This window comes from Elephas maximus, chromosome 8 (assembly GCF_024166365.1).
Source record: "Elephas maximus indicus isolate mEleMax1 chromosome 8, mEleMax1 primary haplotype, whole genome shotgun sequence".
In the NCBI taxonomy this organism is placed as follows: domain Eukaryota; kingdom Metazoa; phylum Chordata; class Mammalia; order Proboscidea; family Elephantidae; genus Elephas; species Elephas maximus.
Window position 1 is genome coordinate 1,432,485 of NC_064826.1, and position 24,943 is coordinate 1,457,427.

General features: G+C 42.1%; 1 protein-coding gene across 4 annotated transcripts in view; it reads right to left on the minus strand.

The window, feature by feature from the left end:
* Positions 1-24,943, minus strand: part of CUL1 (cullin 1) — an 82,766-nt gene that overhangs the window by 50,936 nt on the left and 6,887 nt on the right. The window contains exon 3 of one of the 4 annotated variants that reach the window (XM_049894179.1): positions 12,791-12,974. The exons of the other annotated variants lie outside the window; for them this stretch is intronic. The gene's annotated coding sequence lies outside the window, so the exon portion shown is untranslated. The remainder of the gene's footprint in view (positions 1-12,790; positions 12,975-24,943) is intronic. 4 annotated transcript variants of the gene reach the window in all.

Genomic DNA, 24,943 nt, shown 5'->3' on the forward strand with positions numbered 1-24,943 from the left:
TGGCAGTTCCTCAAAAACATAAAGAGTTATTGTATGATCCAGCAATTCTACTCCCAGATATACATTCAGGAGGAATGAAAACATGTCCACACAAAAACTTAAGCACGAACGTTCATAGCATCACTATTCACAATTGCCAAAACCAAAAACATCCTGAATGTCCATCAACTGAGGAATGCATGGATAAATAAAATGTGGTATATCCACATGTTGTCGTCAGGTGCTGTTGAGTTGGTTCCGATTCATAGGGTTCCAACCCTATGTACGGCAGAACAAAATACTGCCTGGTCCTGCGCCATCTTCACAATCGTTACCATGACTGAGCTCATTGTTGTAGCCACCATGTCAATTTAACTCATCAATGGTCTTCTTTTTCGCTGACCCTCTACTTCACCAAGCATGATGTCCTTCTCTAGGGACTGATCCATCTGATTACATGTCTAAAGTACATGAAACAAAATCCTGCAATCATTGTTTCTAAGGAGCATTCTAGCTGTACTTCTTCCAATACAGATTTGTTCATTCTTCTGGCAGTCCACAGTATATTCAACACTCTTCGCCAACACCGTAATTCAAAGGCATCAATTCTTCTTTGGTCCTCCTTATTCGCCATCCAGCTTTCGCATGCTTACGAGGCGACTGAAAATACCATAGCTTGGGTCAGATGCACCTTAGTCCTCAAAGTGACATCCTTGTTTTTTAATATTTTAAAGAGGTATTTTGCAGCAGATTTGCTCAGTGCAATACGTCATTTGATTACCTGACTGCTACTTCCACGGGCGCGGACTGTGGATCCAAGTAAAATGAGATCCTTGCCAACTTCAATCTTTTCTCCACTTATCATGATGTTGCTCACTGGTCCAGTTTTGAGGATTTTTTTTTTTCTTGATGTTGAGGTGTGATATCCTGAAGGCTGTGGTCTTTGATTTTCATCAGTAAGTGCTTCAAATTCTCTTCACTTTCAGCAAGCAAGGCTGTGTCATCAGCATAATGCTGGTTGTTAATTAGCCCTCCTCCAATCCTGATGGCATGTACTTCTTCATACAGACTAGCTTCCCTGATTATTTGCTCAGCCTACAGATTGAATAACCATGGGGAAAGGATACAACCCTGAAGCACACCTTTCCTGATTTTAAATCATGCAGTATCCCCTTGTTCTGTTCAAATGGCTGCCTCTTGGTCTACATACAGGTTCTACCTGAGCACAGTTAAGTGTTCTGGAATTCCCATTTCTTTGCAGTGCTAGCCATAATTTGTTATAATCCACACAGTGGAAGGCCTTGCATAGTCAATAAAACACAGATAAACATCTTTCTGGTAGTCTCTGCTTTCAGCCAAAATACATTTGACATTAGCAATGGTATTCCCCATTCTACATTCTCTGATGAAGTAAAAGAGCTGAACGGAAAATTTCAAAGGGTGGCTCGAGAAGACAAAGTAAAGTATTATAATGAAAAAAGCAAAGACCTGTAAATAAAAAACCAAACAGCAAGAACACACTTGGTGTTTCTCAAGCTGAAAGAACTGAAAAAAAAAATTCAAGCCTCAAGTTACAATACTGAAGGATTCTACAGGGAAAATATTAAACAACATGAGAAGCATCAAAGAAGATGGAAGGAATACCCTGAGTCACTTATACCAAAAAGAATCAGTTGACGTTCAACCATTTCAGGAAGCAGCATATGATCAAGAACTGACAGTACTGAAGGAATAAGTCCACGCAACACTGAAGGCACTGGCGAAAAATAAGACTCCAGGAATTGATGGAATACCAATTGAGATGTTTCAAAAAATGGAAGCAGAACTGGAAGTGCTCACTCATCCATGCCAAGAAACTTGGAAGACAGCTACCTGGCCAACCAACTGGAAGAGATCCATATTTATGCCTATTCCAAAGAAAGGTGATCCACCTGAATGCAGAAATTACCAAACAATATAATTAATATCACATGCCAAGTAAAATTTTGCTGAAGATCATTCAAAAGCTGCTGCAGCAGTATGCCAACAGGGGGCTGTCAGAAATTCAAGACAGACTGAGAGGAGGAGGTGGAACCAGGGATGTTTTTGCTGATGTCAGATAGATCCTGGCTGAAAGCAGAGAATGCCAGAAAAATGTTTACCTGTGTTTTACTGACTATGCAAAGGCATTCCACTGTGTGGTTCATAACAAATTATGGATAACACTGGAAAGAATGGGAATTCCAGAACACTTAACTGTGCTCATGAGGAACCTATACGTGGATTAAGAAGCAGTTGTTTGGAACAGAACAAGTCAGGAAAGGTGCGCATCAGGGTTGCATCTTTTCACCATACCTAGTCAATCTGTATGCTGAGCAAACAATCTGAGAAGCTGGACTATATGAAGAACACAACATCAACACTGGAAGAAAACTCATCATTAACAACCTGCATTATGCAGATGTCACAACCTAGCCTGCTGAAAGTGAAGAGGACCTGAAGTACCTACTGATGAAGATCAAAGACTGCAGCCTTCAGTATGGATTACATTTCAAGATAAAGAAAACAAAAATCCTCACAACTGGACCAATAAACAACATCATGATAAACGAGAAAAGGCTGAAGCTGTTAAGGATTTCATTTTACTTGGATCCACAATCAACACCCATGGTAGCAGCACTGAAGAAATCAAAACAGAGGCACGCTCAAGATCACAGCATAGTCAGGTGCTTCTGGTGGTCCTTCTTACAACAAAGACCCCAAAACACAAGTTTATTGATTATACATATGACAAACTAAGAGCCCTGAACATCAAAGGCATAAATTAAGAAACTGCACCCAGCAGAAGCGGGAGGGAGAAGTGGTTCAAAAGCAGCGAGGAGTTGCCAGACCTGACTCAGTGGGAACCGGTGCCCTGCAGGCCCGATCCCCTGGCATGACCATGGTGGGGCTGGCAGTAGCATTTGGGATGCGTTTTCCACAGCCAGAGAACGCAAGTGGCACAGAATCTACTCATGCCTCCAGAATCAGTGAAGAACAGCGCTCTCGGCAAAAAGATAAGAACTTGGGTCTAATTTACCATGTGGACTAAAAGGCACTCCTTGCCAAAGAACTCTCTTCCATTTATCTGATCTCTCCTCTCTCTGCTCCAGCCCCCCAGCTGGCTTCAGTGGCGGCCTCTTTCCCTGGGCCTGAGATAGGTCGTGCTGTGTGCCCTGAGCCATTCTCCTGGCCCTGGAGGAGGAACAAATTAACAACTGGGGAAAAAAATAATTGGCTGGCTCTCCCAAGCTGGGAACTCAGGGCAGAAGCAGCAACTTTGCTGGGCCCAAGCACAAGTGGTCCATGGACTTTGAATGCCTTTCACCCCTGCAAGGACTGGTGTGGGCCCATTTCAGCAGCTTAGGCCCTGCTTGGCATACTGCAATGGTGTATGTGCCTAAAGTCTGACTTCAACCATTTCAGCTGTGTTGGAGAGGTGGGTTTTTGACGTTTGACACCACTCTGCCTATTAAGCAGGATTCTCACCTACCCACGTCAGGGGTCTCAGGACTGGTGGCTCTACCCACATCACCTATCTGCAAACATAAGTGGTGCCTCCCAGTCCTTACAGTCAAAAGAATTGGATGCCTATAGCCCAGCTGCAGAGCCCACCCGCCTGTGCGCTCTAGAGGACAGGGATGCGCTTTCCTCACAGATATTCCGGGAATGAGTTGTCAGCTCCCTGCCTCGCTCAGAGCGTGACTCCTTGCTGTGACCAGATACCTGTGCCTACACCAATCACCCCTGCTCCTCTAAGACTGTAGGTGAGAACCTGAACTACACACTTGGTGACCGACTACCTGGACATATGAGCTGAATCCATACAAGTAAAGTGAATGGCCTCCTGGGGTCAAAAACCTGGTAACAGCTCTAGCTGTCTGGTGACAGAAAGGCACCGATAATCAAACTAGCTCACTTGAGCAGCCCATTTGGGCATATCAAAAGAAAACAAAACAAGAAACTAAGACACCGTAAGCAAACATAAATTAATAGAATGACTTATAGACGGCTTGGAGACAATAGCCAATATCAAATCACACGAAGACACAGACCATGATCACTTCAACAAGTTCCTAAAACAAAGCATCAAGGAATCTTCCTGGAATTACCAGAGGCAGAATACAAAAGATTAATATACAGAACTCTTCAGGAGATCGGGAAGGAGATCAGGCAAAACACAGAACAAGCCAAGGAACACTCAGATAAAGCAGTGGAGAAAATTAAGAACGTTATTCGAGAGCATAACGACAAATATAATAAGCTGCAAGAATCCAAAGAGAGACAGCAAACATAAATTCGTAAGATTAACAATAAAATTACAGAATTAGACAACTCAACACAAAGTCAGAGGAGCCGAATTGAGGCAATGGAAGTCAGAATCAGCAAGACTGAAGATAAAACACTTGGCACTAATATGTTTGAAGAAAAACCAGATAAAAGAATTAAAAAAAATGAAGAAACCCAAAGAGTCATGTGGGGCTCTTTTAAAAGAAATAACCTACAAGTGATTGGAGTACCAGAACAGGGAGGGAGAAAAGAAAATACACAAAGAATTGCTGAAGATTTATTGGCAGAAAACTTCCCTGATATCATGAAAGACGAGGAGGTATCTAGCCACAATGCTCATTGAACCCCGCACAAGGTAGATACCAAAAGAAAGTCACCAAGACATATTATAATCAGACTTGCCAAAATGAAAGATAAAGAGAGAATGTGAAGAATGGCTAGGGATAAACAAAAAGTCACCTACAATGGAAAGTCAGTAAGAATGAGCTCGGGCTACTTGGCAGAAAGCATGCAGGTAAGAAAGCAATGACTGGGATGACATATATAAAGGCTTGAAGGAAAAAAATTGCCAGCTGAGAACAATATATCCAGCAAAACTTTCTCTCAAATAAGAAGATGAAATTAGGACATTTCCAGATAAAAGAAATTTAGGGAATTTGCAAAAACCAAACCAAAACTACAAGAAATACTAAAGGGAGTCCTCTGGTTAGAAAATCAATAACATCAAAAAAGAGCAGGAGTGGCAATATTAATTTCTGACAAAATAGGCTCTGAAGTTAAATCCACCACAAAGGATAAGGAAGGACACTATATAACAATTAAAGAGTCAATATACCAGGAGGGGAAGCCCTACTGGCATAGTGGTTAAGTGCTACGGCTGCTAACCAAAGGGCTGGAAGTTCAAATTCGCCAGATGTTCCTTGGAAACTCTACAGGGCAGTTCTTCTCTCTCCTACTGGGTTGCTATGAGTCAGAATCGACTCAACGGCACTGAGTTTTTGGTTTGATACCAGGAGGACATAACCGTAACAGATATTTACACACCCAACGACAGTGCTTCAAAATACATAAAACAAAGTCTAACAGCATTGAAAAGCGAGATAGACAGCTCCACAATAATAGTGGGAAACTTCAACACGTCACTTTTGGTGAAGGACGGAACATCCAGAAAGAAGCTCAATAAAGATACAGAAGATCTAAATGCCACAATCAACCAACTTGACCTCATAGACATGTACGGAACACTCCACCCAACAGCAGCCCAGTATACTTTCTTTTCCAATGTACATGGAACATTCTCTAGGATAGACCACATATTAGGTCATAGGGCAAGCCTTAACAGAATCCAAAATATCAAAATATTACAAAGCATCTTCTCTGACTATAAAGCCATAAAAGTAGAAATAACAGAAAAAACATGGAAAAGAAATCAAACACATGGAAACTAAACAACACCTTGCTCAAAAACAACTGGGTTACAAAAGAAATTAAGGATGGAATAAAGAAGTTGCTAGAATCCAATAAGAATGAAAACACTTCCAACCAGAACCTTCAGGACAGCTAAAGCAGTGCTCAGAGGTCAATTCATAGCAATAAAGACACACATTCAAAAAGAAGAAAGGGCCCAAATCAAAGAATTATCCCTATAACTTGAACAAATATAAAAAAAAAATTTTTTTTTTTTAATAAAAAAAAACCCTTGGGCACCAGAAGAAAGAAAATAAAAATTAGAGCAGAATTAAGTGAAATAGAGAACAGAAAAAGAACTGAAAGAGTTAACAAGACCAAAAACTGGTTCTTTGAAAACATCAACAAAATCTATAAACCACTGGCCAAACTGATGAAAGAAAAACAGGAGAGGGAGCTAATAACCCAAATAAGAAATGAGATGGGCAATATCACAAGAGACTCAACTGAAATTAAAAGAATCATATCAGATTACTATGAAAAATTGTATTCTATCAAATTTGAAAACCTAGAGGAAATGGACAAATATCTAGAAACACACTACCTACCTAAACTAACATAGAGGACCCAATAACTAAATAAACCCATAACAAAAGAAGAGACTGAAAAGGTAATTTAAAAACTCCCAACAAAAAAAAGCCCTGGCCCTGACAGCTTCACTGGCGAATTCTAGCAAACTTTCAGAGAAGAGTTAACATCACTACTACCAAAGGTTATTTCAGAGCATAGAAAAGGATGGAATACTCCCAAACCCATTCTATGAAGCCAGCATATCCCTGATACCAAAACCAGGTAAAGACACCATAAAAAAAAGAAAATTACAGACCTATATCCCTCATGAACTTAGATGCAAAAATCCTCACCAAAATTCTTGCCAATAGAATTCAACAACATATCAAAAAAATAATTCGGCATGCCCAAGTGGGATTCAAACCAAGTATGCAGGGATGGTTTAACATTAGAAAAACAACCAATGTAACCCATCATATAAATAAAACAAAAGACAAGAAACACATGATTTTATCAACTGATGCAGAAAAGGCATTTGACAAAGTCCAACACCCGTCCGTGATAAAACAAAAAAAACTCTCAGCAAAATAGGAATAGAAGGGAAATTCCTCAACATTAACAAAGGGCATTTATACAAAGCCAACAGCCAACATCATACTACATGGAGAGAATCTGAAAGCATTCCCCTTGAGAACAGGAACCAGACAAGGATGCCCTGTATCACATCGCTCCTATGCAAGAGGTCCTGGCTAGAGCAATAAAAAAAAAAAAAAATGAAGGGCATCCAAATTGCTAAGGAAGAAGTAAAAGTATCTCTATCTGCAGGTGACATGATCTTATATACAGAAAACCCTAAAGAATTCACAAGAAAACTACTGAAGCTAATAAAAGAGTTCAGCAGAGTTTCTAGACACAAGATAAACACACAAAAATCTGTTGGATTCCTCTATACCAAGAAAGAACATCGAAGAGGAAATCACCAAATCAATACCATTTACAACAGCCCCCAAGAAGATAAAATGCTTAGGAATAAATCTAACCAGAGACATAAAACACCTATATAAAGAAAACTACAAGACGCTACTGCAAGAAACCAAAAGAGACCTACATAAGTGGAAAAGAATACCTTGCTCATGGACAGGAAGACTCAACATTGTAAAAACGTCTATTCTACCCAAAGCGATCTACAGATACAATGCAATCCAATCCAAATTACAATGACATTTTTTAATGAGATGGAGAAAACAAATCACCAACTTCGTATGGAAAGGAAAGAGGACCGGGATAAGCAAAGCATTACTGAAAAAGAAGAACTAAGTGGGAGGCCTCATATTACCTGATTTTAGAACATATTATACCACCACAGTAGTCAGAACAGCCTGGTACTGGTACAACAACAGATGCATAGACCAATGGAACAGAATTGAGAATCCAGACATAAATCCATCCACATATGAGTGGCTGATATTTGACAGAGGCCCAAGGTCAGTTAAACGGGGAAAAGACAGTGTCTTCAATAAATGGTGCTGGCATAACGATATCCATCTGCAAATAAATGAAACAAGACCCATACCTAACACCATGCATAAAAACTAACTCAAAACGGGATCAAAGACCTAAATATAAAATCTAAAACAATAAGGATCATGGAAGAAAAACGAGTGACAATTCTAGGAGCCCTAATACATGGCATAAACAGGATACAAAACATTACTAACAATGCAGAAGAGAAACTAGATAACTGGGAACTCCTAAAAATCAAACACTTATGCTTATCAAAAGACTTCACCAAAAGAGTAAAAAGACTACCTACAGACTGGGAAAAAATTTTTAGCTATGACAAATCCAATCAGCGTCTGATTTCTAAAATCTATATGATACTGCAAAAAGTCAACAACAAAAAGACAAATAACCCAATCAAAAAGGTGGGCAAGGGATATGAATAGTCACTTTACTTAAGAAGATGTTCAGGCAGCTAAAAGGCACATGAGGAAATGCTCATGATCATTAGCCATCAGAGAAATGCAAATCAAAACTGCAATGAGATTCTATCTCACCCCAGCAAGGCTGGGATTAATCCAAAAATCACAAAATAATACATGTTGGAGAGGTTGCGGAGAGATTGGAACACTAACACTGCCGGTGGGAATGTAAAATGGTACAACCACTTTGGAAATCGACTTGGCACTTCCTTAAAAAGCTAGAAATAGTAACTGCCATTCGATCCAGCAATCCAATCCCACTCCTTGGAATATAGCCTAGAGAAATAAGAGCCCTCACATGAACAGATACATGCACACCCATGTTCACTGCAGCACTGTTTACAATAGCACAAAGATGGAAGCAACCAAGGTGCCCATCAACAGATGAATAGATAAATTATGGTATATTCACATAATGAAATACCACGCAACGATGAACCACAACGATGAATCTGTGAAACATAACATGGAGGAATCTGGAAGGCATTATGCTGAGTGAAATTAGTTGCAAAAGGACAAATATTGTATGAGACCGCTATTATAAGAATGCAAGAAAAAGTTTAAACACAGAAGAAAATATTCTTTGATGGGTAGGGAGGGAGGTAGAGGGGTATTCATTAATTAAGATAGTAGACAAAAACTATTTTAGGCGAAGGGAAAGACAACACAGAATACAGGGGAGGTCAGTGCAACTGGATTAAGCCAAAAGCTGAGAAGTCTCCTGACTACAACCAAATTCTTTGAAGACCAGAGTAGCAGGAATGGTGGTCTGGGGACCATGGTTTTAGGGGACATACAGGTCAACTGGCATAAGAAAATGTATTAAGAAATCGTTCCGCATCCCACTTTGGTGAGTGTTGTCTGGGGTCTTCAACGCTACCAAGTGGCCACCTAAGGCGCATTAATTGGTCTCAACACACCTGGAGTATAGGAGAATAAAGAACACAAGGTAAATATGAACCCAAGAGACAGAAAGGGCCACATAAACCAGAGACTCCATCAGCTGGAGACCGGAAGAACTAGATGGTGCTTCCATCGATGGCTACCCTGATAGGGAATATAACAGACAATCCCTGATGGAACAGGAGAACAGTGGGATGTGGACCTCAAATTCTCTTAAAAAGACCAGACTTAATGGTCTGACTGATAATGGAGGGACCCCCAGACGTCACGGCCCCCAGGGCTTTCTCTTAACCCAAGATTAGAACCATTCCTGAAGCCAACTCTTCAGACAGGGATTGGACTGGACTATAAGACAGAAAATGATAATGGTGAGGAGTGAGCTTCTTGGCTCAAGTAGACACATGAGACTATATGGGCAGTTCCTGCCTGGAGGTGAGATGAGAAGGCAGAGGGGGACAGGAGCTAGTTGAATGGACATGGGGAATACAGGGTGGAAAGGAGGAGCGTGCTGTCATTAGGGGGAGAGCAGCTAGGGTTACATAGCAAGGTGTGTATGAGTTTTTGTATGAGGGACTAACTTGAACTGCAAACTTTCACTTAAAACACAATAAAAAAAAATCAAAAGATGAATTGGATTGGGCATATCTGAGGCCAAAAGACCTCTTTAAAGTGTTAAAAAGCAAAGATGTCACCTTGAAGACTCAAGTGCGCCTGAACCAAGCCATGGTGTTTTTAATTGCCTCATATGAATCCTAAAGCTAGACGACGAATAAGGAAGACTGAAGAAGAATTGAGGCCTTTGAATTATGTTGTTGGGAAAGAATACTGAATAAACCATGGACTGCCAAAAGAACAAACAAATCTGTCTTGGAAGAAGTACAACCAGAATGCTCCTTCAAGGCAAGGATGGGAAGACTTCACTTCGTGTACTTTGGATATGTAATCAGCAGGGACTAGTCCCTGGAGAAGGACATTATACTTGGTAAAGTAGAGGTCAGCCAAAGACAGGACGATCCTCAACAAGATGGACTGACACAGTGGGTTCAACAACGGGCCTAAAGTATCATGATTGTGAAGATGGCACAGAACGGGGCAGTGTTTCATTCTGTTTTACACCAGGTCTCTATAAGTCAGAACTGACTTGGCGACACTTAACAACAATTTCCTCTTCTGAATTTGGCTTGAATTTCTGGCAGTTCCCTGTTGATGTACTCCTGCAATCGCTTTTGAATGATCTTCAGCAAAATTTTACTTGCATGTGATATTAATGATACTGTCTGATAACTTCCACATTCTGTTGGATTATCTTTCTTTGGAATGGGGACAAATACGGGTCTCCTTCAGTTGGTGGCCAGGTAAGCTGTCTTCAAATCTTCTTGGCATAGACGAGTAAGTGCTTTCAGCATTGTGTCCATTTGTTCAAACATCTCAATTGGTATCCGTCAATTCCCGGAGTCTTGTTTTTCGCTAATGCCTTCAGTGAGTTTGGACTTTTTCCTTCAATACCATTGGTTCTTGATCATATGTTACCTTTTGAAATAGCTGAACATTGACCAATTCTTTTTGTACAGTAACTGTGTATTCCTTCCATGCTCTTTCGAGGCTTCCTGCATTGGTCAATATTTTACCCACAGAATCCTTTAATATTGCAGCTTGAGGCTTGAATTTTTTTCAGCTTGAGAAATATCCATATAGTGGAATATTATTCATACTACAACATGGATGAACCTTAAAAACATTATGCTTAGTGAAAGAAACCAAAAGCCAAACCCACTGCCACTGAGTTGATTTCAGCTAACGGTGACCCCATGTGTTACAGAGTATAACTGTCCCACAGGGCTTTCTTGGCTGTAAATCTTTACAGAAGCAGGTCGCCAGGCCTTTCTTCTGTGGAATTGTTGGGTAAATGCAAACCGCCAACCTTTAAGTTAATAGTGGAGCGCAAACTGCTTGTGCCACCAAGGGACCTTTAAGTGAAAGAAGCTAGACACAAAAGTCCACATATCGTGTGATTCCACCTATATGAAACGTCCAGAATAGGTAGATCCATGGACAGAAATTAGGTTAGAGGTTGCAGGGACTGGGCCAAGCAAGGAGTGAGAAGTGACTGCTTACTGGATACAGGGTCCCTTCTGGGGTGATAATAAAAGTGTTTTCGAACTAGAGGTGGTGGTTATACAACACTGCGAATGTAGTCTGTATCACTGAATTATTCAATTTAAAATTATCAATCTTATGTTTTGTGAATTTCACCTCACTAAAAAAAATTAAACAGTGCACAAAAGTGACCAATGGGGAGAAAATGTTAATTGGTGAGTTTTACTTGTACAGATGTATGACAGTATCTCTTACACAAAATTTGTAATTTCCTCACAAATATCATGTAAAATACAGCCATCAAGACATGCTTGTTGTAGTTATCCAGTGACTGCTCCCATTGCATGGCTCACTGCTGTAGACATCAGGGGACCAGACACTGTCGAGGAAGACCAGGGAGTCTCGCCATAACAGTAATAACTGATACGCCTATGTGGTTCACTAGTTCTAATGTTTTCACTTAATTAGCTCATTCAATCCTCAAAACAGCGCTAAAATCAGACACCATTATCATCTCCATACTACAGGACACACAGAGAGGGTGGGTGACTTACCCCAGACCACCCTGTGGGCTGGGACCCACACCAGGCACCTATGCCACAGGGCAGGCTGCAGCCTCGACCTCCCTCTGCTTGACTTCATCTCATGCAGGCACAGGAGTGCTCCTGCCGAGCTCCTCACCCTCCAAAGGGAAGATGCCGTCTACACATGCAAGCACTGGATCAGACTCACTGAGCGCTCACTGGATCATTTTCTCCTCACCACCTTAGGAGGAAGGTTCATGGTCTTCATTTTACAACAGAAGACTGAAGCTCAGAAGCGAGGAGGCAACTCACCTAAGATCACAATGCTAGTAGTGGCAAAGCCAAGACTCAACCTGGTCTGCCCGACTCAAGCCTGCCGACAACAGAACAGGAACCCAAGGGATGGCAGCTGAAAAGCATTCGCACCAGAAGGACAACATAGAGAATAAACATCCTTACTTAAGCAGCAGATTCAGAAATACAACTAGAACAGCAAGAAGGAAGGACTGAGTTGAGTAAACTAACAGCTGACAAATGCAGCTACATAGAGACTTTGGAAACAGTTATAATACAAGGTGACAACCGCCACTGACTTCTCTCTGGCTGTCATGCTGCACTGGCCTGGGGAACCCTAACGTGAACCGCCATCATTTTTGCGCTCCCAGTGCTGATGTAGGCATGTTTAGTGAATAAACGAAGACTGCTCTGAGTATTAACATTCACTTAGAAAGTGGAAGTGCCTACATCACAGGAGTAATCTGGGTGGTAGAATAAAACGGTATCTTTATAAATTACTTATTAAAACTTGAATTTCATAACCTACAATAAACATATTAATGTGTAATAAAGTTTAAAAACTCAAATGCGATTCGTTAAGCTCCATGACATTTCCACTTTGCTCGGCATCTACCTGATGTGAATTAACAACCCGAACAGCCCCCATGTTCCTGACTGCACCGTCAGACACTGGGCTTTGACCACCAGCTCAACGTGGGTTTTGGGGTAAGATCCAAATCTCACCGTTGCTCTCCAGGTGAGGAAGGTGAGGACAGAGTAAAGAAATGCATTCATCTTTTCTCAACGTGTTCGCCCTGTGCTGTCTGGAGCGCCGTCCTCCTCCCTGTGGCTTCGGGCTGGCCCTCCAGGACCGCATCTTTGTAGTGGGCATTTTAGAGGCCTTGATTTATAACCATAATTCAAGTGCCTAAAATACAATTTACATATCAAAACTCTGCAAATAAGTCAACTTCTGAAAGGTATAAACGCAATGAATTAAAGAGAAGCGCATTTTATAACTAAATTTTTTCCGGATTTCTCTCTCTCTCACACACACACACAGTGCGCTTATACTCCTGTTAGTGTGGACTAGGTCGTCAATAAAACAAGCAAATCTTCCTTTGCATTAAAAAAAAAAATCCTCTTTAAGACAGCAGTTCAAGTCACTGTTGCCAAGGGAGTTACTGAAATGTGCTTTAAAATCACTTTTCACTACAACTAGTAAGAAAATCTACTGTCCTAGTCACACACACACACACACACACACACACACACACTCACCTAAGTATCCACCAAAAAAGCCATATGGATGTCACCTTACATAGCACCCATATCTTCACACTGAAACCGGCATAATATGTGCTGGTTGTTATAAACTGTGAATTCTTTAATCACCTAAGTTTTCCACAAATCAGCTTTATGGATCAAAAGGAAATGTCTACATTTATAATTTATTATAGGTAAAATCTCAAAGTTAACAGAACTTCCTTCACAAACTGGTTTGCTATCTCGAAATTTTAAAGCAGACTTATTACTAGAAGTCTTAAGCCCAGTTTAAAGAACTAGGACAGAAGACAAATGTCCAGAATAAACACTCTGCCTTTCTTAAAGTAAGGTGAGACGTGCTATACGGCCAGTTTATAGAAAAAGCATACCAGTATTGTACACAATCTACACTTTGACATCTTTCACTATTGTGCTAAAGGACTGGCAAAGGCTGATCACAGTGGCCCTCAAATCCCCACTGTGGACACGCCTGTAGAGTGGACACGCCTGTGGTCAGTGTGGCCATCACCAACCCGAGCACAGGTGGACAGGTAATAATAACACATTGCTCCACCAGGCATGAGGACTGAGGGCAAAACGAGGCTGTGGTAGAGAACCGAACAGAAAGCACGAATAAACGGGGCATTAAAGGAGGAACTAAGGAAATCTGATGGCTCACTAAAGCTAGACAAGAGAAAAAAGAGAGCTGATCACTAATTTTTAAGCCTGGGCCTCAGATATAATGCTAGAAACAAAAAAATTCGGTATGGTTTAAGGAACAAGAAAGGAGGTCAATTTGGGATGAGTGTAGCTATAACAGAAATACCACAAGTGATGGCTTTAACAGACACAAGTTTCTTCTCTCACAGTCTGGCAGGCTACGAGTCCAAATTTAGGGCACCAGCTCCAGGGGAAGGCTTTCTCTTTTTGTTGGCTCTGGAGGAAGGTCCTTGTCATCAATCTTTCCCTGGGCTAGGAGCTTCTCTGCACAGGAATCCTGGGTCCAAAGGATGTGCTCTGTTCCCGGCACTGCTCTCTTCGAGGTGTGAGGTCTCCAAGTCTCTCTACTTGCTCCTCTCTTTTACATCTCAAAAGAGACTGGCTTAAGATACTCTCTAATCTTGTAGATCTCATCAACATCTTAGTGACAGGATTTACAACACACAGGGAAATCACATCAGATAACAAAATGGTAGGCAATCATAACTGGGAATCATGAGCTCGCCAAATTGATACACATATTTTTGGAGGACACAAGTCAACCCACGACAGGAAGTAAGGGTAGATTAGCCACATGGAAAGGCCCTGAAGGCAGCAAGGTTAGATGGATTAAATGGAGTGCAGCAGAAGTTCAAGCCAGAACAGTTAAACCTCAAGAACTGTTATAAAGCAAGACAAACTGCAACAGAGGATCAAGTCAAAAAGAACTCTCTTCAAAGTACGCGAAGAGTAAGAAAAGATGACAGGCCGGACACAACTAGGGTGGCAAAGCCCTCCACAGACACTGGTGCCAAGAAAGTGCCCAAGAAGGCAGTAGCCTGGTCCACTGCCTTCCAAGGGCACCAGTAAAGAAACATGCCCATCAACATGCTATGTGAATGACACTCATGCACTGGATCCACGGAGCAGGATGCAGGAGAACCGACTTCATGCATCAGGAACGATGCTCAGAAAACCCTGGAGAGGAGCAGAGACAAAGTCCTGCCTCTGACTTTCAACTGAGAAGCTTTTAAAAACGGCAGTTTAGACTTTCAGGAAAAGATTAACATTTTCCAAGTCTAAAATGCACTTTTTTTTTTTTACGGACTGATGATAGCTTTGTCACTGAACTATTTTCTAATAATTAATTTTATTTTTGTTGTTGCAAATATACACAGCAGAACACACACCACTTCGACAGTTTCTACATGTACCATTTAGTGCCAGTAATTACATTCTTCAAGTTGTACAACCTTTCTCACTCCCCCTTCTGAATTGTTCATCCTCCATTAACATAAATTCACTGCCCCCTAAATTTTCTGGAAACCCTGGTGGTGTAGTGGTTAAGTGGTACGGCTGCTAACCAAAAGGTCAGCAGTTTGAATCCACCAGGTGCTCCTTGGAAACTCTATGGGGCAGTTCTACTCTGTCTTCTAGGGTGGTTATGAGTCAGAATCAACTTGAGGGCAGTGGGTTTTCTAAATTTTCTGTCTTATCTAAGGTTCTTATCTTAATCTTTCAAGCTGCTATTGTCAATTTGATCCCAGATAAGATAGATCTTAAAAGAGCACAACGTTTGAGGCGGGCATTGTTTAATAGTTAAGCTCAACTATTGTTTGCTTTAAAGATATTTTTGGTTTAAGGTTTAAAAGTTATCTTAGGGCAATGGTTTCAGGGGTTCATCCAACCTCTATGGCTCCAAAAAGCCTGCATCCCATGAGAATTTGGAAGTCTGTACTACATTTCCCCCCTTTTCATCGGGATTTTACTAGATAGTCTTTGGTTGAGATACTCAGTAATGGTAGCTGGGCATCACTCAGTTCTTCTGGTCTCGTGGCAAAGGAGGCAGTTGTTCATGGAGACAATTACCCACGTGCGCCATTTCCTCCACCTATTCTTGACTCTCCTTCTTCTAGTGCTCCAGGTAAATAGAGACCAGTTGCTGTACCTTGGATGCTGCTCAGCAAGCTTTTAAGACCCCACTATACAACGAACTAGAAGATAGAACTGAAGCACTAAATACAATTTTAGGTCAATTAACTGGGATGTCAGGAAATCATGACCCTAAACCTCCAAACCAAAGAACCAAGTCCCATGAGGTGTTTGGTTGCATATAAAAGCGTACCCTTAATATATGACCCCTCCAGTGAATGTGGATGCCACAGGCTTGACTACTCGATATACTACCCTGACACACTAATGCTGGCCCCTGGTTTGCCTATGTGTTTAAGGCGATCCTTCCTGTGAAAGCACTGAGGATTCAAGACTGTAGACATGGAACGAAGTAAACTTTGTCTGCAGACAGCTAAACCCACAACTGTGCACCCAACAGGATCAATCTCCAAAGAACACAAGTCTTAAGATGCTAACTGATGCTCCACCAAAGATAGAAAGAGCAGGCAGACCACCTTACTACACACCAAAGCTCTGCTGTAAGGCCCACTATCTTTCACTCTCTATGATGCTGAAGTCAGTACATGGTCTACAAAACAAACCATGTGGTCGTGGAGGTTTCTTCCTTCAAAAGCTACTGTTACAGATACTTGAGGAAATGCTCACGATCATTAGCCAATAGAGAAATGCAAATCAAAACTACAATGAGATTTCATCTCACTCCAACAAGGCTGGCATTAATCCAAAAAACACAATATATGTTGCAAAGGTTGTGGAGAGATTGGAACACTTATACACAGCCGGTGGGTACGTAAAATGGTACCACCACTTTGGAAATTGATTTGGCGCTTCCTTAAAAAGCTACAAATAGAACTACCATACGATCCAGCAATCCCACTCCTTGGAATATAGCCTAGAGAAATAAGAGCCCTCACACGAACAGATATATGCACACCCATGTTCATTGCAGCACTGTTTACAATAGCACAAAGATGGAAGCAACCAAGGTACCCATCAACAGATGAATGGATAAATTATGGTACATTCACACAATGGAATACTACGCATCGATAAAGAACAGCGAGGAATCTGTGAAACATTTCATAGCATGGAGAAATCTGGAAGGCATTATGCTGAGCGAAACCAGTCAGTTGCAAAAGGACAAATATTGTATAAGACCACTATTATAAGAACTTGAGAAACAGTTTAAACAGAGAAGAAAATCTCTGATGGTTACGAGAGTGGGGAGGGTGGGAGAGGGGCATTCGCTAATTAGATACTAAATGGGAACTACTTTAGGTGACAGGAAAGACAACAGGCAATACAGGTGAGGTCAGCACAACTGGATTAAACCAAAAGCAAAGAAGTTTCCTGAATAAACTGAATACTTCGAAGGCCAGCGTAGCAGGGGAGGGAGTTTGGGGACCATGGTTTCAGGGGACATCTAAGTCAACTGGCATAATAAAATCTATTTAGAAAACATTCTGTATCCCACTTTGAAGAGTGGCGCCTGGGGTCTTAAATGCTAGGAAGTGGCCATCTAAGATGCATCAACTGGTCTCAACCACCTAGATCAAAGGAGAATGAACACCAAGAAAGAGAGCCCAACAGACATAAACCAGAGACTACATCAGCATGAGACCAGAAGAACCAGATGGTGCCCAGCTATAACCGTTCCCTGACAGGGAACACAACAGAGAATCCCTGAGGGAGCAGGAGAGCAGTGGGATGCAGACACCAAATTCTCATAAAAAGACCAGACTTAATGGTCTGACCGGGACTAGAAGGACCCAGGTGGTCATGGCCCCCAGACCTTCTGTTGGCCCAGGACATGAACCATTCCCAAAGCCAACTCTTCGCACATGGACTGCATTGGACAATGGGTTGGAGAGGGATGGTGGTGAGGAGTGAGCTTCTTGGATCAGGTGGACACTTGAGACTATGTTGGCATCTCCTGCCTGGAGGGGAAATGAGAGGGTAGAGGGGGTTAGAAGCTGGTGAAAGGGACTCGAAAAGAGACAATGAAGGGAGGGAGTGGGTTGCCTCATTACGGGGAGAGCAATTGGGAGTATGTAGCAAAGTGTATACAAGTTTTTGTGTGAGAGACCGACTTGATTTGTAAACTTTCACTTAAAGCACAAAATTAAAAAAAAAAAAAAAAAAAAAGCTACTGTTACATTAAGGATGCACCTTACAGTCAATGGCATTTCTGAATCAATGAAATAAAATATTTCTCCCAGTGGACATAGCAACACATATTAACATGTTAAAGGTCCTTCGATATGCAAGCCAGCATTTCCTAAATGTATTTACTCACAGGTCTTTCCTCCTACCCCATACATTACATGTCACAGAACACGGACAAATGGTGGCCTCAAGAAATAAGGAAATATCATGAAAAAGCAATAACTTGCGGGTGGTAAAGCAGCACTCCTTTACTGTAAAAATAACTGTGACCAAAAATCAATAAAATGGTCATCAGTTCAAACATGGCTCCATGTGTGACACAGTTCACCAGTCACGCCCCAGCTGAAGAGCAGATGTAAACCCCCCATATGGCACATCACATCACCACACACAGGGCCTGTCACCACACACAGGGCCCGTCACATCACCACACACAGGGCCCATCACATCACCACACACAGGGCCCGTCACATCACCACACACAGGACATGTCATCACCACACAGAGGACATGTCACATCACCACACACGGGACATGTCACATCGCCACACACAGGACCCGTCACATCACCACACACAGGGCACATCACCATACACAGGGCACATACTCACATGCTGGACATACTACTGGTACGTCATCCATACGCAGGACATGATACCTACAAGCAGGGTGCGTCACCCACACGCAAGATATTTATAAAGTACCACTGAAGTGCCACCCTAGGCTGTTTGTCCTAGCCTCCCTCAACCCCTGTCTGTCTTTGCTTGCAGGGACGTCCCCCCCACATCAGGTGTCCAGCCCCAGCACATCAGGCAGGACTGGCTGACCAGGAGTGTACTGTGGGACCTGGAGAAGCAGCTGAGACATAGCGTCTTAGGATGGCGGAATGCCCTGGGGAGCAGCCAGTCATAAAAGGTGTCAGCCAGGCCTTGTGAAATACAGGTTGTTGTTGTTATTAGATGCCGTCGAGTCTGTTCTGACTCAGAGCGACCCTATGCACAACAGAACGAAACACTGCCCGGTCCCGCGCCATCCTTACAATCATTGTTATACTTGAGCTCACTGTTGCAGCCACTGTGTCAATCCACCTTGTTGAGGGTCTTCCTCTTTTCCGCTGACCTTGTGCTCTGCCAAGCATGATGTCCTTCTCCAGGGACTTGTCCCTTCTGACAACATGTCCAAAGCACGTAAGATGCGGTCTCGCCATCCTTGCCTCTAAGGAGCATTCTGGCCACACTTCTTCCAAGACAGATTTGTTCGTTCTGTTGGCAGTCCACGGTATATTCAATATGCTTCGCCAGCACCACAACTCAAAGGCATCAACTCTTCTTCAGTCTTCCTTATTCATTGTCCAGCTTTCACATGCATACGATGTGATTGAAAATACCATGGCTTGGGTCAGGCACACCTTAGTCTTCAGGGTGACATCTTTGCTCTTTTCAATAGTTTGAAGAGGTCCTTTGCAGCAGATTTGCCCAATGCAATGTGTCTTTTGATTTCTTGACTGCTGCTTCCATGGCTGTTGATTGTGGATCCAAGTCAAATGAAATCCTTGACAACTTCAATCTTTTCTCCGTTTATCATGATGTGGCTCATTGGTCCAGTTGTGAGGATTTTTGTTTTCTTTATGTTGAGGATAATCCATACTGAAGGCTGTGGTCTTTGATCTTCATTAGTAAGTGCTTCAAGTCCTCTTCACTTTCAGCAACCAAGATTGTGTCATCTGCATAACGCAGGTTGTTAATGAGTCTTCCTCCAATCCTGATGCCTCGTTCTTCTTCATATAGTCCAGTTTCTCGGATTATTTGTTCAGCACACAGATTGAATAGGTATGGTGAAAGAATACAAACCTGACGCACACCGTTCCTGACTTTAAACCAATCAGTATCCCCCTGTTCTGCCTGAACAACTGCCTCTTGATCTATGTAAAGGTTCCTCATGAGCACAATTAAGTGTTCTGGAATTCCCATTCTTCGCAGTGCTATCCATAGTTTGTTATGACCCACACAGTCAAATGCCTTTGCATAGTCAATAAAACACAGGTAAACATCCTTCTGGTATCCTCTGCTTTCAGCCAGGATCCACCTGACATCAGCAATAATATCCCTGGTTGCACGTCCTCTTCTGAAACCAGCCTGAATTTCTGGCAGTTCCCTGTCGTTATACCGCTGCAGCCGTTTTTGAATGATCTTCAGCAAAATTTTGCTTTCGTGTGATATTGATGATATTGCTCCATGATTTCCACATTCAGCTGGATCATCTTTTTTGGGAATATGCATAAACATGGATCTCTTCCAGTCAGTTGGCCAGAAAGCTGTCTTCCATATTTCTTGGCATAGACGAGTGAGCACCTTCAGCATTGCATCTGTTTGTTGAAACATATCAATTGATATTCTATCAATTCCTGGAGCCTTGTTTTTCACCAATGCCTTCAGAGCAGCTTGGATTTCTTCCTTCAGTACCATCAGTTCCTGATCGTATGCTGAATATCGTCTAATTCTTTTTGGTATAATGACTCTGTGTATTCCTTCCATCTTCTTTTGATGCTTCCTGCGTCATTTAATATTTTCCCCATAGAATCCTTCACTATTGCAACTCGAGGCTTGAATTTTTTCTTCAGTTCTTTCAGGTTGAGAAACGCCGAGCGTGTTCTTCCCTTTTGGTTTTCCATCTCCAGCTCTTTGCACATGTCATTATAATACTTTACTTTGTCTTCTCGAGACACGCTTTGGAATCTTCTGTTGAGTTCTTTTACTTCATCAATTCTTCCTTTTGCTTTAGCTGCTCGATGCTCTAGAGCAAGTTTCAGAGTCTCCTCTGACATCCATCTTTGTCTTTTCTTTCTTTCCTGTCTTTTCAGTGACCTCATGCTTTCTTAATGTATGATGTCCTTGATGTCATGCCACAACTCGTCTGGTCTTCGGTCACTAGTGTTCAATGCATCAAGTCTATTCTTCAGATGGTCTCTAAATTCAGGTGGGATATACTCAAGGTCGTATTTTGGCTCTCGTGGACTTGCTCTGATTTTCTTCAGTTTCAACTTGAATGTGCATATGAGCAATTGATGGTCTGTTCCGCAGTTGGCCCCTGGCCTTGTTCTAACTGACGATATTGAGCTTTTCCATCATCTCTTTCCACAGATGTAGTCAATTTGATTTCCGTGTGTTCCATCTGGTGAGGTCCATGTGTATAGTTGCCGTTTATGCTGGTGAAAGAAGGTACTTGCGATGAAGAAGTCGTTGGTCTTGCAAAATTCTATCATTCCATCTCCAGCATTGTTTCTAGCACCAGGGCCATAGTTTCCAACTACTGATCCTTCTTCTTTACTTCCAACTTTTGCATTCCAATCGCCAGTAATTATCAGCGCATCTTGATTGCATGTTCGATCAATTTCAGACTGCAGCAGCGGATAAAAATCTTCTATTTTTTCATCTTTGGCCCTAGCGGTTGGTGCATAAATTTGAATAATAGTCGTATTAACTGGTCTTCCTTGTAGGCATATGGATATTATCCTATCACTGACAGCACTGTACTTTAAGATAGATCTTGAAACGTTATTTTTGATGATGAATACAACAGCATTCCTCGAGTTGTCATTCCCATTTCGAATCCATGTCCGATTCAAAATGGCCAATACCAGTCCATTTCAGCTCACTAATGCCTAGGATATCGATGTTTATGCGTACCATTTCATTTTTGATGATTTCCAATTTTCCTAGATTTATACTTTGTACATTCCAGGTTGCAATTATTAATGGATGTTTGCAGCCGTCTCTTCCCATTTTGAGTCATGCCACATCAGCAAGTAAGGTCCCGAAAGCTTTATTCCATCCACATCATTAAGGTCAACTCTGCTTTGAGGAGGCAGCTCTTCCCCAGTCATCTTTTGAGTGCCTTCCAACCTGAGGGGCTCACCTTTCAGCACTATATCAGACAACGTTCTGCTGCCGTTCATAAGGTTTTCACTGGCTAATGCTTTTCAGAAGTAGACTGCTGGGTCCTTCTTCCCAGTCTGTCTTAGTCTGGAAGCACAGCTGAAACCTGTCCTCCATGGGTGGCCCTGCTTGTATCTGAATGCTGGTGGCATAGCTTCCAGCGTCGCAGCAACACACAAGCCCCCACAGTATGACAAACTGACCAACACGTCAGAGAAAATACAGGTAGCGAAAATACAGGTAGCGGTATTCATTGCTTCTTATAAGGGGAGCCTCAAGGTCAACCTGTCAGAGCTTCCAAATCTTCAAATTTTCTCAGCCTTCCCCAAATCAAATGTCTCCCACTCCCTAAGATCAGTTGGGGCAGTCGGGCCTCAACTCTAGATCTGTCCCCGGGGCTCTTCCTGGGACAAAAAAGTTGCAGACCAGTCCCATCAGTAGGCTTGGTCCACCCCGCAGGAGGGAGGTCAGGGCCCTTCAGTCTTTTTCCACATCCTGATTCCCAAATGCCTTTGCTTATCAGGCACATTTAACTATTTCAGCCAGTATAGAATTAATTTCTACAGAGCAAAGGCATTTTTTTCTGGCATCTAGTGACGCATTTCTGTGCACCTATTTTCTCTAATTCCAATAACCCATTAAAACCCATTGCAGTCGAGCCGATTCCAACTCCTAGAGAATTACCTCATTACCTGTTGCCATCGAGTCGATTCGGACTCATAGCGACCCTATAGGACAGAGTAGAACTGCCCCATAGAGTTTCCAGGGAGCGCCTGGTGGATCTGAACTGCCGACATTTTGGTTAGCTGCTATAGCTCTTATAACCACTATGCCACCAGGGTTTCCATCATAGAGAATAGTATTCTAATCTGTGCCATTTAGAACACATTTGTTAAACAATTGATTTGATGGTAACTTTTCCATTGCCCAAGCTATAGCACAGACTATGTCGAAAGAATTTATTTTTTCTAATTTTTAGCAAATTTATATTTTTAAGCATAACAAAATAAGGTTTAGGCATTCAGTTTTAAAAATACATCTACTATCACTGGTGTTGTTAGGTACCGTCAAGTAGATTGTGACTCACAGCGACCCTACAGGACTGAGTAGAACTGCCCCTAATATTTCTAAGGCTGTAATCTTTATGGAAGCAGACTGTCACATCTTTCTCCCACGAATTGGCCAATGGGTTCGAACTAACGGTTTTCTGGTTAGCAGTCGAGTATTTAATCACCGTGCCACCAGAGCTCCCTCTACTACTATTACTAAAACTAAAAAACCAAACCCATTGCCACTGAGTCAATTCCAACTCAGCGACCCTATACGACAGGACAGAGCTGCCTACAAAGTTTCTAAAGCTGTAAATCTTAACCGAAACAGACTGCCACATCTTTATCCTACAGAGTGGTTGGTGGGTTTGAACCGCAGACCTTCCAGGCAGCAGCTCAGCACTTGGCCACTGCACTACCAGGGCTCCCACTACTACCATCACTGGTGTGGGGGTGGGGGGGACCCCTAACCCATGGCTGTTGATTCTGACTCACAGTGACCCTACAGGACAGAGTAGAATTGCCCCATACAGTTTGCAGGGAGTGGCTGGTGGATTCGAACTGCTGACCTTTTGGTTAGCAGCCAAGCTCTTAACTACTGTACCACCGAGGCTCCATCACTAAGAGTTGTGAAATAAGCAAAAAAGAATCCCAAGTCCACGATATCAATAAGGAAAAGACAATTCCACACTAAAGACAATTCATCAGTATACACTCTAAAATTATAAATAAATATAATAGAATACCAAGACAGTAAATGAGTTTTGAGATTAAGACGCTTTCACGGAGGGCATGAAAAATGAGGGGATTAAGATACGGGGGGAAAAAGGGAAGATGACTCCAACAAAGGAGACAACTGGCCACAGGAGAAAGCAGCCATATTAGCTTATTATAAAAAGAAAAAAGACAGCGAATGCAATATGACAGTCTGGGGTAAGGTGTCCGCTCGGTGTCACGCTAGGTAACTTTAGTCTCTATCCCTGCAGGCCCTCTCTCCAGGTGTGTGGCTTTGGGGGTGGAGGGCCTTCTCCTGTCGCCAGGTGTCTCCTTTGCTGGACTCATCTTCCCATTTCTAATCCACTGTATTAAGGAAGCCTGGTGGTACAGTGGTTAAACACTTGGCTGCTAACCAAAGGTTGATGGTTCAAACCTTCCATCTGCTCTGCAGGAGAAAGATGCGGCACTCTGCTTCCATAAAGATTATAGCCACAAAAGCCGTATGGGGCAGATCTAGTAGGTCGTGTAGGGTCACTGTGAGTTGGAATTGACTTAACGGCTATGTGTTTGGCTATTTTTGGGGGGGGGGGGTTAATTCACTGTATCATAATATATGTCTGCTGTAGAAAATCGGGAAAAATGAAAACACAAAGAATAATAGTATCCCAAAAATCCTACGACTCAGAGACAATCACTATTAATGTTTTGATTATCTTTAAAAAAGAAAATACATAACATACCTGAATTTTTTTTTTTTTTGAGATATCATGTATGCTGTTTTATAGCATATCTCTGTCACTTAATTGTTGTGTTGTTGTTAGGGGCCATCAAGCAGGTTTTGATTCATAGTGTCCCCACGTACAAGAGAACAAAACACTGCCATCCTGTGCCATCCTCATAATCACAGGTATGCTTGAGCCCAGAGTTGTGGCTACCGTGTCAATTCATCTCGTTGAGGGTCTTCCTCTTTTTCGATGACCTTCTATGTTACCAAGGATGATGTCCTTCTCCAGGAACTGGTCCCTCCTGATAACATGTCCAAAGTATGTGAAACGAGGTTTCGTCATCCTTGCTTCTAAAGAAGCTTTCTGGCTGTACTGCTTTCATGACCGATTTGTTCGTTCTGGCTGTCCATGGTATATTCAATATTC